Source organism: Felis catus, chromosome C1 (genome assembly GCF_018350175.1).
Source record: "Felis catus isolate Fca126 chromosome C1, F.catus_Fca126_mat1.0, whole genome shotgun sequence".
In the NCBI taxonomy this organism is placed as follows: Eukaryota; Metazoa; Chordata; class Mammalia; order Carnivora; family Felidae; genus Felis; species Felis catus.
The window spans coordinates 161,779,204-161,791,699 of record NC_058375.1 but is presented as its reverse complement, the minus strand read 5'-3'; the positions used below and the strand labels follow the sequence as shown (position 1 = coordinate 161,791,699).

At 42.9% G+C, this 12,496-nt stretch overlaps 1 long non-coding RNA gene across 1 annotated transcript; it reads left to right on the top strand.

The window, feature by feature from the left end:
* The first annotated feature begins 230 nt into the window (after positions 1–230).
* LOC102901903 lies at positions 231–2,911 on the top strand. Its single transcript, XR_890669.4, has 3 exons — positions 231–392; positions 571–626; positions 2,705–2,911. It is a non-coding gene; the product is annotated as an uncharacterized LOC102901903 (long non-coding RNA).
* The last annotated feature ends 9,585 nt before the right edge of the window (positions 2,912–12,496 follow it).

The following is a 12,496-nucleotide window of genomic DNA, read 5'->3' as shown; positions in this document are numbered from 1 at the left end:
AGTTTCAGATGTAAAAATAAAAACTGAAAGCACTGAATTTTAAAGACTTTCCTTTACAAATTAAGCATCAGTAGCCCCCTTCCTTTGTTTCCTTGCTTTCCACTCATTATTCTTGTTCAGCAGACCCACTGGATTGTCAGAATGCCTCCACCCCTGCAGACTTGGTGAGTCACGCCCTCTGCCCCTCCCCCACGGTACCGCGTGGTAAACGCGGACTTGCTCATTGGTTGTCCTTTTACCGGTTACCGTCTCTTTGCATCCCTCCCCCCACCACCACCTAAACTGGGGGCTTCTTGAGGACAGATCCTATGTGTTTCATTTCCATATCCACGGTTCCCAGAGTAGTGCCTAGTGGCTAGCTCTGTAATGCCATAATGAACTAGTGAACTGAAGTGAGTGGGGAGGTGAAGGGGGGGGGGGGTTCTGAAGAGTCGTGAAGAATCACAATGCTTCTGCTTTTTCTCTCCTGTCTTTTCCTTCCCTTCACCTAGTCTTTCTGCCTTTCTCTCTTGCTTTTTCCTGTCTTCCCTTCTCTTTCCTAAGCCTTACCAATATGCATTCATTTGGCAGAGGCTTACTGTGCAAGCTACATGCCAGGCCATGTGCTGAAGGCTGGGACCTCCAAGGTGAGTAAAACAAAGCTCTCCTACAATAGCTCACAGTCTGGAGGGAGAGACGGATGAGACATATATAATTATAATATAATATTATTTGTATTGTACTATGATGAGCAACAAGGCTGTGGGAACTGAGAGAAGGGTAGATGTGGGACTATTCTTGCCTGGCGTTCAGAGAAAGCTTTTGCGAAGGAGGTGACATATTCGAATGAGGAGCAAGCGTGGAAGCCTGAAAGATTCTGCAGAGAAAACAGCATTTACAAGGTTTTAGGGTGTGAAACAGCACGACTTCTTCTAGGAATGGAAAGAAATTCTGTGAAACAGGGATGGAGGTAGGGGCCGGGGAGGTCTGAGAGGCAGGCAAAAGCCAGGCCATAGAGGCTCCTGTGTGACATACCAAGGAGTCTGGACTTTATTCTAGAGATGATGAGGAACAGTAACAAAATTTTTTATTGGGGGGGGGGGGGGGTCAGTCCGTGCTTTGGAGACGTAACTCTGACAAGGGGTGTGAGGGACAGATTTGAGCAAGAAAAGAATAAAAGCCCGGGGTCCGGCTTCTGTTGCCCTCACAGAAATCCCTGGTCCTCCCTCCCCCTCCTCCATGGGGCTTCCCGCACTTCCAACGAATTTCTTTTCTGTCCTTTCCCTACTTTCCTGCTCCTGCCTTTTTTTCTTTCCCTCCAGAATGAACTCAAATGCTCTTCCAAAGAATTGTTGAACCATAAATTTTTGAAATTTGGTAACAGTCCGTAAAGGATCCAACTCTCAACAAGATTGTAGGGTGGTTCCCATAGGCAGTTCATTGTTCTCCACTTTCACTGAGGAGAAGGGAGAGGGAGGCAGTGGATGGCCTCCAGCGGGAAGAACTTTCATTAGGGAATGGGGAAGACATCTGAAGAGACCTCCTGGGCCTACTTTTCTCCAGAGGCTGTGAAGCTGAGGAGAGCTGAGGGGACCCCTCCCCCCGTCCCAGCACTGGGTCCCCATGGGTTCCTAAAGCACCTGGGCTGAAGACAAAACTCCCACCCTATAGGTGCCAGCCCTCAGTGCTCCCCTTTCCTCCTGATCCCAAACATCAAGTGCTCTGCCCTCCGACCCACCTTAGTCACAGAACCAGAGGATCACCTGCCACCTGACGGTGAGGTGATGAGAATCCATGCCCCTGCTAGGCTCACCCCTGGCAGGGCACCCACATCAACATTCAGGCCCACGAATAAAGGAGGAACTTAAGTAGAGGCCTGGGTCACTGCCCTCTTTCCTCCCCTCTCCAGAAACAAATGACTTGGGTTTCTCAGCACCTCAGGCTCACTGTGGCTGCACTTAACTTATAAATTCTTTTTTTTTTTAGTTTGCCCTCATTTGCACATCAACCTATCTCTCTACTGAATTGTGAGTCTATGAGTTCAGGGACCATACACCTTACCCATCTTTGTACCATCCTTCCCCTTTTACTTCATAGTCCAGTGTCTGGCAGCTGGCAGCTGTTGAATTGTGCACCCCCCAAAATTCTTTTAAGTTTATTTATTATTTATTTTGAGAAAGACAGTACATGCACATGTGAGTGGAGGAAAGGCAGAGAGAGAGGGAGAGAGCTGTCAGCGCAGAGCCCGATGGGGGCTTTGAACTCATGAACCTTGAGATCATGACCTGAGCTAAAACCAAGAGTCGGACGCTTAACCAACTGAGCTGCCCAGGCACCCCTGTGCACCCCCAAAATTCTTATGCTGAGGTGCTAACCCCTAGTGACTGTATTTGAAGACAGAATCTTTATAGGGTGAATCAAGTTATAATGAGGTCATTACAGTAGGTCCAATCCAATGTTACCGGTGTCCTTATAAAAATGGGAAATTTGAGGGGTGCCTGGGTGGTTCAGTCGGTTAAGCGGCCGACTTCGGCTCAGGTCATGATCTCGCAGTCTGTGAGTTCGAGCCCCGCATCAGGCTCTGTGCTGACAGCTCAGAGCCTGGAGCTTGCTTCTGTTTCTGTGTCTCTCCCTCTCTCTCTGCATCCCCCCAATTCGTGCTCTGTCTCTCTCTGCCTTTCAAAAATGAATAAATGTTAAAAATATATATATGGGAAATTTGAAGACATTCATACAGGGAGAATGCCATGTGAAGATAAAGGAAGAGATCAGAGTGAACAAGGAACACCAAAGACTGCCAGCAGAGCATCAGGAAGAAGCATGGAACTATTCCCCATCACAGCCCTCAGAAGGAACCAACCTTGCCAACACCTTGGTCTTGGACTTCTAGCCTCTAGAACTTGGAGACAATAAATACCTATTGTTTAGGCCACCCAGTTTGTTATGGCACTTTGTTACGTAACTTTGTTATGGCAGCCCTAGCAGCCGTCTGTCTGATAGAATCAGAGGGTTCTAGAAAGTAAGGGATAATTGTTCTACCTGATGAAAGGTTGTCCACTTTATCATCTGTGTTATCATCAATGCAGGCTGATAATATAAGATACTGGATAGACTTTGCAATGTCTGGTCTTTTCTCCTAATTCAGTTTAATGATCTACAATGGTTTTGTAGGCATATAACCATGATCCAGCTGTTAGGAAAGAAAGGAGGGATCAGAAGGTTGGAAGGGGATGTCGCTTAACTGGCCTGAGGAGTTTTAATTAGTAGTTAGATCAAGGCCAGGCTAAAAGAATAATTCCACAGGCCCAAGAAACACTGACTGAGTTCCTTCCCTCAGGTTCTATAAACAATTCTTTCCTACTTCCAGTTAGGCTCCTGGCCTCCGTTTCCCTAATAATAAAACAGACTGATAATGGCTCAGCAGCCCTTGTGTAAACAGGTAGTCATACCAAAGGAACTTTGAGATTCTCCTGTTACATATCTGAAGAGAGTTTTTCTGGTTCTTACTAATTATTCCAGTGTTAATGTATTTTTTCATAAAAATATCATGAGCAAAATACTCTGCACAATGCCACACCTACAAATGCCTTCCCAATATACTGGTGAGAACATAAACAGTTTCCCTGCCTTCTTGGAAGTTCTTTATAAACATTAAATGAGCAGATGATTTGTCGAAAGAGAGCAGCCAATCAGAAACACACATCCACAAATGGTTCTTTTACTCCTTGAACACAACTTGGACAATGATTCTTCTTGAATGTTGCCTTTTCTTTTCCAAATCTCCCTTTCCTCACCTTCCCTCTCCCCAAAGAAACAGCCAAGTCTCTTGAATGCACGTACATGCGCAGCCTTCATTTTCCTAACCATTCTTTCCACTTATCCTCAGTGAGCTCCATTGTCATTGCAGCATGCTCAATGGGACCCCCAATCTCCCTGGCTCCCTTTCTCCATTACATCCCCAGCTGGAAGTCGTGCTCTCACTGGCACCACCCCAGCTCCCAGCCGGGTTCCCTCCCTCTGAGCCGTTGATTCATCACAGCTCTTCAAATCTCACCTTAAAAGCTTCCCCTGGGCTTTATCTTGCAGGCAGCACTCAATGCAAAATGTTTGGAGACACTTCGTATTAAGTGTGTTATTGGCACTAATGGTACACACAAATCAATTGTATTAAATCTTCATGACTTCAGGTAATTTGTCTGCGAAAATGACATTCTCCATTTCCCACTAGGATTTTGAATTTGTGTGTATGTTCTTTTTTTGTCCTCGGTGCCGTTCTGAACAAACAACAAAAATTACATAAACTGCCGAACGTCCTTTTCTTCCATTTCCCCTACTGCACCTTCTCATTGTGCGAATTGGCACAGTCTCCCGAACGCAGTTGTGTTTACTTCTGGGGCACACTGTGTAATTTAACTTTCTGCAATATGAAATAAGTCAGTGGCGATATTTTTACTTGTTCTGACAATGTCCAAAGTTGTCTCTCACTGTTTTTATTTAAAGGAACTAGACACAAACCTGGCTGCCTTCGCCACGGCCTCTGGGAGGGCTACAGCTGAGAAAATCCTCAGTCAGGACGAAGTGAATAGAACTAACAAGACTATTGAGCTGGCCAACAGATTAGTGAAAGGTCTGGAGGTGAGGTCCTACAGGGCAGACTAATGAAGCAGGCTGCAGAAAGCACTTCTTTGTTATACACTACTGATCTGGCAATAACAGCAGCACTTAGCAAAGAGCCTGATGAGCTGAAAAAATTATGTCATTAGCATTCATTTTTTTCATAATAGAAACATGTTTTTGACCTTTACATTTTCTTACATTTTACCATGCTGCGGCCTGTGTTAACTGTAAGAGTACCTAGTGACTAGCATATTCACAAAGCCCAACAGGAAAGGAAACAGTCACTCTTTCTTGAGTATTGACAAATAAAGTTGATGCAATTAAAAAGGCAAAGACTTTATTCGGAACAATTAGACAATGCTAATGATAGAGCCCTAGGTTGGTTTACCACGAAGCACAGTGCAATTTGTCCGACTTAGTTAAGGAATATGATAATGCCCTAATTATCTGTCTAAGATGGGCCCTGGATATTACAGAGGAGACAAAGAATAAAGAGTGGCAAACCATGAATTATCCGAAATAATCCATATTGTTAAAGGTTGGCTCCTGAGAAAGTCTGGTCACTGGCAGCTTTCTCATTTGCCATTCATCTATTGTTAATTTAATCTTTTGTATATATTCAAATTTTTTTTCCCTGGGTTAACATTTGTTGGGAGAATGTCTCTTCTTGTTCCCCGCCATTGTCGGAGGCATGTTTTTTCCAACCAGCGGCTCTCCGTGCCTTTCTTTTATTCTGGTAACTGGACTTGCAGTGGGCCAAGAAAGCATTGGCCCACTGCTAATTAAACAGATTTATCCAACTGGATATTATTAGGAGAATTTAAAATATAAATTGATGAGTGCTTGTTTAGTGCCATTTGAAGTACAAACTGAAAGGATTTATCGGCTATGAAGAAAAAGTCTCAGTGTCTCCGATGAAAGCTGGAAAATCTAATGAATTTAAATGTATCCCACCAGGGTAGCCATATTTCTTCTCACTGTGAGACACTGATGTCTCTCAAATTAATGGAAGTAAATTACTGTCTTAATCCGACAAATCTATCACTGTTTTATCAAATCAATTTGCCAGCTCCCAAATAGATGAGGGGAAATAGTAGAGGAGTAGCAATGGATTTCTTTTTTTCCAAGGAGTAGTGTGAATCCCCGTACTCTGAAAGAGCACCCGTACTTGAACTTTACTTAGTTTCACTCCACCTGATGAAGCTCTTTGTGCAAAAAAATACCTGTTGGAACAAGTTCAGGGCAGTGACCATGATCTAAGCCCAGAGAGTGTTGGATCTCTTCCAATGTCTTCTGCTCTACCCTTTCTGACATAATGAATCTGTGGCCTCCAAAGAACATTCTATCGGGACTGTGAACACAGGACATCTGCCGGAAGACTTGCCTTCCCTCAGCGGCTTTGACTTTGTGTTGGCTCCTTTGCCGGCCAGACCCCCATTCGGCTTGTTGAGAATTCATGCCAGCACAACTCACCCATCAGCAAATAAACTCTACCACACCACGATGGAGATGCTTGGTGTCTCTACTCCCAAATCTTGTGCCGTTTATTTTGAGGTGCTTCATAACAAATGAAAGCATTGAAGACTGTGTGGCAGTGCAGAAATCCACACACATCTGTACGTGCATGATGAGAGGGCCCAACCATACAACGGTCACAAAAACACTGCCATTTCTGCTTCTCTGGCAATTTGGGCAATTAAGGCTCAGTTTCTGCAAGCATGTCTCTCTTAAGCTATATATTCCTTATACTCAAAAATGTTTTGGGGGCACCTGGGTGGTTCAGTCAGTAAAGCATCCAACTTTGGCTCAGGTCGTGATCTCACGGTTCACGAGTTTGAACCCTGTGTCAGACTCTTTGCTGACAGCTCAGAGCCTGGACCTGCTTCGGATCCTGTGTCTCCCTCTCTTTCTGCTCCTCCCCCACTCACACTCTGTCTCTCTCTCAAAAATAAACATTAAAAAATGTTTTGATATTTAGCCCATTAAATATTACCATCCCAGAGATGGAGTTTGCTTAAAAATATCTTCTCTTTTTTGCCTGTGTTCTACTTTCGTGCTCCTTATTTTTTTCCTTCCTCATTTTCTTTTCTTCATTACTCTCTCCTTCCTGCCTTTTTATTTTTATTTCAGCTTCATAGAGGTATAATTGACAAATAAAATTATAAGATATTTAAAGTGAACATCATGGCGATTTGATATATCTATACACTGTGAAAGGACACCCCCCATTGAATTAATTAACACATCCATCATCTCACATACTTACCTTTGGGGGGGGGGGAGAACATTTAAATTCTACTCTCTTAGCAAGTTTCAATTAAACAATACAGTCGTGGGGCACCTGGGTGGCGCAGTCGGCTAAGCGTCCGACTTCAGCCAGGTCACGATCTCGCGGTCCGTGGGTTCGAGCCCCGCATCAGGCTCTGGGCTGATGGCTCGGAGCCTGGAGCCTGTTTCCGATTCTGTGTCTCCCTCTCTCTCTGCCCCTCCCCCATTCATGCTCTGTCTCTCTCTGTCCCAAAAATAAATAAATGTTGAAAAAAAAAATTAAACAATACAGTCGTTATCAAGGATAGTCACCATGTTTTGCATTGCCTCCTCAGAGCTCACCTGTTTGACAGCTGCAAGTCTGTGCCCTTTTACCCATCTTTCCCTATCCCCCTCCCCACCTCAGTCCCTGGTAGCAGTTTCTATTCCCCATTTCTATGAATTTTTCTCTTTTTTCTTAGAGTCCACATAAAAGTGATATCATGCAGAATTTGTTTTTCCCTGTCTGGCTTATTTCACTTAGTATGGTGCCATCGAGATGCATCCACGTTGTCGCAACCTGCAGGACTTCTTTCTCATGGCTGAATGATATTCCTGTGTGTGTGTGTGTGTGTGTGTGTGTGTGTGTGTGTGTAGATATAGATACACGTATACATACACATACACACATGCCTATATGTATATATGTCCACATGCATAAATATGTACGTGTCTATATCTCATATATCTCGTGTTCCTTTACCCATTCATCTGCTGATAGACACTTAGGTTGTTTCCGTTCTTTGGCTATAGTAAATAAGGCTGCAATGAACACACAAGTACAGATACCTTTTTGAAATTCTGTTTACGTTTCCTTTGGGATGAAGTGGGATTGCTGGGTCATACGGTATAGTTCTATTTAATTTTTTGAAGTATAGTTCTATTTAATACTGTTTTCCATAGCACCCTCCCTGTAATTTTTTTTAACCTTTCTGACTTCTTGTTCTCTTTTTTTCCCTCTTCTTTTTCTCTTTCTTCCTTTCTTCCCTCCTTCTTCATCCCATGTCTTTTTTCCTTCTAGGTATTTTTTTCCACTGTATTTTTCCATGTAGAAGAGTAGAAATCTAATTATCACTGATTTTTTTTTTATAAAGGCAACCTTTTGGAACAGATTATTACATTTTTGTCTCTTCCTTTGTAAAATACTAAAATGGTTCATTACAATAAGTTCTGTGTTTACAATTTGAAATTTATGTTTGGAATAATCAGAGTCTTCATTTGTAAGTTCTGAGCATTTCTCCCTCTTTGGTACCGTACTGATAGCCACTTCATTATCATTTAAAATAGTTCTTTGGTATCACTCATTATTAAATGTTGTTATAAGAACTGTTTTCACCTGGACTATTTCATTACCATCATAAAATTCATTTAATTAGCAGGGTTTTTTTTTAAATTAGAACACAGTAAAAAATGAAATGCAGAAATTTTACTAAGACCTGTTGCTTTCAAACATGCTGTTATTTTCTGGAGGAAAATTTCAGAGCATTGAGTATATAGACTGACCCAGGAATCTCACTGCTAGGACTTTATCCTTAGGAAATAAGAATATGGCAAGAATATGTTAGACATAACATCAATGTGGCCACACTGGGAACTGGCTAAACAATTTATGGGTCATCCATAATATGGAATATTATATACCCATTAAAAATAATGTGGTAAAAGAATATTTTTATCACATGGAAAAATGTTCTTAGTATATTTTGAAGTAAACAAAGCAAGTTCCAAAACAAGACACATGCTGTGATCTCAGTTTGGCAACATATTGCCTCTCAGCTCCAAATCTAACTTGATTACCTCTTCTGCCTTAACAGGCCAGGCTCTTTACTCATTTTTCCTTGGCAGCAAGCATGATGTTAGGTTGGTCAGTAGAGGGAAGAAGAGAGAAAATGCAGGAGGAAGAAGCTTCCTCTCCTGATTCCAGAACTTTTCTTTCATTTTTCTTCTTCCTTCAATACCACTACCAGACGCTTGTGCCCCAGACGCACACCCAGAGCATGCTGTCCCTCAGCAGACACTCAGCCCCACCCCAGCCAGCGACCACCTTGCTGCAGTCTTCCCAACAGGGACACCGTCATCCCAGGCTCCATTCACCTTGCCAGCAAGCTGACTCTTGGGAACCCAACTGCCTCTGAGCACCTGCCCTGCAGAGGTATGTTCCCGGATTGCCTGGTCTCTGTGGACCAGTGTTGGCTCAGGCAACCCAAGAATGTCACCATCCAGTGGGGCTGTCATCCTCTCCAGGAAGGCCTGTGTCTGCTTTGGGAAGGAGGCCCCTCCTTTAAAGTCGTTCCTCCCTTGGATGTTCTTTCTCAGCCTTAGGGTATTCTTTTGAGTTTTGTTTTCACCTTCCTAATTACACCTATGTTATAGTTAATAGTTCTTTACAATAAATTTTCTGTGTCCAAATTGCTGTGTGATTTCTGTCTCCTGATTGGACCCTAACACACATGTTTACATATAGGAAGAGAGAAAAAACACCGAGACAGAATGGCAAAAGCTTAACAGAGGTTGCCTCTGGGTAGTGCGATAATAGGTCTTTTCCATGTTGGTCTTTGTGGATTACACTACTTTCCAAAATATTTTGTGAGAAGCCTTTTATTTATTTCCATTTCTATTTCTAAGATTCATTACTGTGCCAGCAAAAGTTAAACCTTTATATGAGTTTATCTTTTTGCTACATAATTCAGATTCGAAACCAAAATGGTCATTATTAGGTGTCTAGTCAATCAGCAGATTGGATGGGGATGTGGGGTCACACAAAGTCCCCCAACGCTGACTTTCGTTTTAAAGTCACCCTATTGATGCAAAGCTGTTAAGAGCTGCTGTTGTAAATAGAAGACATTTTTTAAAAATACTGTAGCAATCTTGAACAATTTATCATGCAATTTTATTGCAGTCTTCTGCTATTTAGAGATCTGTGTCTATACATATAGCAAATTGGCTTCTCACCATTTCAGCAAAAGTACCGCTAATGAAGGAGGACCCTGTGGTAGGATGAATTCTAAGATAGTCCCTCAAGATTCACAACCCTTAAGGTATAAACTCCTTCTCTCAGTTATTCAATCAAACACCGCAATGAAAGGATTGTACAGATGTCATTAAGCTTCCAAACCAGCTGAGCTCAAGATAGGTAAATTATCTCTAATTATCATATATTAGGCCTGAACTAGTCCTATGAGCTCTTTAAAAGCAGAGGGTTTTCTCTGGCTGGTTGCAGAAAAGGAGAAAATCCAAGATCGGGAAGCACAACAGGGATTCAACATGGAAAAGTTCTCCACTGCTGCCTGAAAACGAAGGGACCAAGTAAGTGGCCAGAAATATGAGCTGAAAACAGCTCCTGCTCATAGCCTGAAGGGACAAAGGACCTGAGTTCTACAGCCACAGGAACTGAATTCTGCCAACAACCTGAACACGCCTAGAAGCCTATTCTTCCCTAGAGCCTCCAAAAGAGAACAGAGAACAACTAGAAGGCAGATAGGTTGGATCTCACCGGCCACTCCTATTCTTAAGGATTTAACAATGGACACCGACTTTAAAACTCCTGGAGGCAACTAGAGAGATTCCTTGGAAAACTGAGCCTTGACCTTCTCGCATCCATGTGGCTATCCCTGGTGTCCCTGGTGTCCCTGGGAAAAGGCATCTTGGGCACCACCAACACACACACATCAGGATGAGGCATTCAGGTTCCGGATTACAGAGTGCACACATTCACTCATTATCGGACATACTAGGACTACCTTTCTTTATTCACATTCCTTGAGGTTTTGATTTTAAAGACTGACTCCATGGTAAGCAAAGACTTCGAAATGACCACTACTTTTTATGTTTTGGTTACAACTTTGCAATTGAGTAACCTCTTAGTAACAGCCTTCTGTTCCAACACTTCTTTCTACTCCTCCCATTAACCCTCTCCCTTACTCATTGTCCTTCTTGCTCTTATTTTCCTAACATGATCTGATTTGGTTACTTTTTGCTTTTGCTTTTAGTTTTCTGGATGGCCACCTTTTCTCCACTCTGCTTCTTGTTTTTGGTCAGTTGCACAGGGTGGGAAATAAGAGGTATACATTTTGGCCTATCAGCTTTCGAATCTTGAAAATTTGAAATCTGGTTTCAGACCACTTTAATAATTTCTGCCAGTTATCAGAGAAGGAGAAGCTAAACTCTTAACAGAGGAGAATGAATCTGGAAAATCCTAAAAAGAACAGGTTTGCCTGTGTCACTTTGAACTTAGATGATGTTGCCAGAGGGAAGAAATCGCCACCCTTGGATGGGAGCTGCAGGATTTCCTCTGCCCTCCAAGTGAGTTTGTTTTTTCCCTGGTTTCCTGATAGATATTAATCCTGGTCCACTAATTCTGAATGCTCCCTCTGCAAATGGTTATTTCTCTAGTCTCCTACAGCCACTTCAAGAATAGGGCAAAACAACGCTTTATTTCCCTTTTGAAGTCGACTGGGAATTGAATGACAGAAGCCATAAAATCACAGCAAAAGCCCTTGAGATGATCAAGTTGGAAGGGCAGTGATGCATGTTTCCTCTGTTGACAAGACTGACATTAGAGGTTTGAAAAGTCTTTATTGATGTTTCAGGCAGCACTCACAAAGACAGAAGATGATTTCAAAATCGAGTTGAAAATTCAGCTATCAGAGGAGTCCCTCATCTGCCTTCCCTCTGCACAGAGTAATTTCCTTGGGGACACTTCCCCATTGCAGAAGCTAGAAACACCCCAATACAGCAGCAGGGGCAGGAATAGAAGTTAAATATACAGGAAACAGACTTGATGAGTGTTACATGTTGAATGGTGTTGTCCCCCCACAAATGCTTATGTGGAAGTCCTAACCCCCAGTACCTCACAAGGTGATCTTTGGAAATAGGGTCATTGCAGAGGAAATCAGATAAGTTAAAATGAACTCAAACTGGAATAGGGTGAGCCCCTAACCACTATGAGTAGTGGTCCTTCTAAAAAGGGAAAATTTGGGGCTGCCTGGGTGGCTCAGTTGATTGTCTGACTCTTGATTTTTGGATCAGGTCACCATTTCACGGTTTGTGAGTTTGAGCCCCGCGTCACGCTCTGCGCTGACAGTGTGGAGCCTGCTTGGGATACTTTCTTTCCTTCTCTCTCTCTCAAAATAAATAAATAAACTTAAAAAAAAAGAAAAGAAAATCTGGACACAGGGACCCCCACAGAGAAAGAAGGGCATGTGAGGATTGAAGGTTATGTAACCACAGGCCAAAGGAGTACCAGAAGCCAGGAGAAAGGCCTGGAATAGACCCTTCTAGCACCTTCAGAGCATGTGTGGTCCTGCTGACACCTTGATTTGGAACTTTTGGCCTCCAAAACTGTGAGACAGTAAATTCTGTTGCTCTAAACCACCCAGTTTGTGGCACTTTGTTACAAGAGTCCTAAGAAACGAATGCAATGAAGACAGTGACTGTCCCCTCTTGGCTTTTGAGTGGCTCGGGGCAAACAATACATCATCATTGCCCTTAAACCCACTGCCCAAATTAGAAAACTTTGAACAGGAGGAACAGGCAGGACTGCAAAGGTCTTTGACCTAGGAGCAAACCAGAGATCCCTGGGAGCTGCCCAGTA